The following is a 2,072-nucleotide window of genomic DNA, read 5'->3' as shown; positions in this document are numbered from 1 at the left end:
CCCGCGGGGGGGCTGCCCGGGCGCCGGCAGGGTCTGGGCGCGCTCCCGGCTCTCCGCGAAGCTGGATTCGCTTCTCGTCCCTCTTCCTACCACCAGCACCCACGGTGCCCTTGCCCAGCTCCCCAGGGTCCCACCTGGCCACGCGGGGGCTCCTTTCTGGCTCTGCGTCCAGCTCCTCTTTCCTTCCCGTCTCCCCATTGCCTGCTGTCCCTGGTAAGAAACTGCAGCCAAATTAAGGTCTTCCTTCAACCTGAGGTAAGGAAAGGACCCACGGTTTACTCCCTTTTGGGCACCATAAATAGAGCATATTAGCAAGCGGCTGTATTAAGGGAGTGTGCAACACAGACTTTTATGCACAAGTTTTCTTTTATTTCATCCCCTGCAGCCCTTCCCCCACCCCCTCCCTCCCCCCGCGCACACGCACCTTGTTTGTTCATCCATGGGGCTTTCTGGGTCAGGCATTTCTGTGGGACTCCCACAAACCAGCTACCATCTGGCCTGGTTTTTATGAACGTTAATAGGTATTTCAAGCTGTACCAGGTCTTTGAGAGGGAGACTAGCGAAGCATAGGCTATATTTAGCGGCTATAAATTAAAATCCATCTTGGCAATTGAGACACGAAATAATAATAATTTTAAAAAATCACAACTGAGAAAGGAAGGTTATTTTGCTGTATGTGGGCAAACGTGTTTTTAAATCGCCTTACAGATAGCATTGTCCCTGAAGGGCAAGGAACATGCCACTAAAAATTGAACCAACTTGACATATGCCTTCATTTCCCTGGAAGGCATCTACTACATTCTGCCAAGAAATAAGCAGTATTAGACTCAATGGTAAATCAAAAATGCTGCCATCTTCCTTGTCTTGGTATTTTTTGTTTGTTTTTTGTTGCTGTTTTTAAAAAAAAAACAAACCCTGGTCTTGATTTTAATATTTTGGTGACTTACTATGTGAGAGAGAGAAAAATCTAACACAATTACAAGCTGAGTTGACCTAGAGCTGCAGCAAAGCTGTTTAACCCTCCAGCACTTGTCAGACAGTATCTGCATTTGAGGATAGGTTTGGGGTTTTATTTCACTGTTGAGCTAGACTACATGAAAACGCCATTCCTGGTGAACCTGGGGCATGATGTTTAAGTCTTATTATAAAAGACCAAAGTACAACTAAATGAAATAATATCCAAGATTTTCAAATGAGGGCATTCATTCCTTGTAGATTAAGTAAAAAGTTTTTAGAGGTGCCCCCATTTACTTCCCGTTTGACAGTCCATCATTTAGGTGCTTTTCAAAAAATGATCTGCTCTCTTCAAACGTGCCACGCACTCCACTGCTTCTGCTATAGTTAATGGAAGCTGCTTGATATTCAGCCCTTGTGAAAATCAGACCTTTTACCAAAACTGGGAATTTCAAAAGTCCTGGAAGGACTTGAGGGCAGAAAGCCCATTGAATTTCAGTGAGACTTGTATTCCAAGATCGTGTAGGTGCTTAAAAAAATCTAACCCTAGCTCCATGTTTACATACTTAACAGTATTTAAAATAAATAAAAAATGTGCTTCCTAGGCCCTGTGCTCATGACTCATACACTTAAAAGACACAGTGCCCACTTGAACAAAAAATCTGGATGGTCACTTTTTGAATCTCCCATCCAATGAAGCAGTCTAGTGAGTGGAAAGATGGGTTTTTTTGCTCTGTCTGGGGACTAGTAAATAGTCATCTTTCTCTTGATTTTGATCTTATTTGAGAAAGCAGCTGGCTTAATGGTAGATCAATAGCTGGTTCAGAATAAACGAGAAAAGTATGGCCTAACCACTAAAAGGATAGAAGAGCACTTCATAAGGGTAAAAGTCAAAACCTGACAAGGAGAGTATATGCATGAGAGAGGGAAGGAGCGCTGTTTGAGAGCTCCTGAGACAGGAGACTTTTAGCAGGGAACATTTAATCTCCGTCATCTCACATTCAACGCTTTAGATGGACTCAGATAACCTCACTTCCCCCTCCCTTGAGCAAAGTCACTTGCAAGTTGGGAAATGAGAGAAGTTGAATCAAGTTTGATCTTCAAGGACCCGATCCCTG

The 2,072-nt window shown here is 43.7% G+C and overlaps 1 protein-coding gene across 2 annotated transcripts in view; it reads left to right on the top strand.

Annotated features, from left to right (window-relative positions):
* Positions 1 to 2,072, top strand: part of PHOSPHO1 (phosphoethanolamine/phosphocholine phosphatase) — a 12,041-nt gene continuing 9,969 nt past the window's right edge. The window contains exons 1-2 of one of the 2 annotated variants that reach the window (XM_025203779.1): positions 1 to 255; positions 709 to 833. The gene's annotated coding sequence lies outside the window, so the exon portion shown is untranslated. The remainder of the gene's footprint in view (positions 256 to 708; positions 834 to 2,072) is intronic. The other variant, XM_025203780.1, reaches the window with a different exon arrangement.

The sequence above is a fragment of the Alligator sinensis genome, unplaced genomic scaffold (assembly GCF_000455745.1).
Source record: "Alligator sinensis unplaced genomic scaffold, ASM45574v1 scaffold520_1, whole genome shotgun sequence".
Lineage (NCBI taxonomy): Eukaryota > Metazoa > Chordata > Crocodylia > Alligatoridae > Alligator > Alligator sinensis.
The sequence above is the reverse complement of the archived record's forward strand: the minus strand, read 5'-3'. Positions and strand labels throughout refer to the sequence as shown.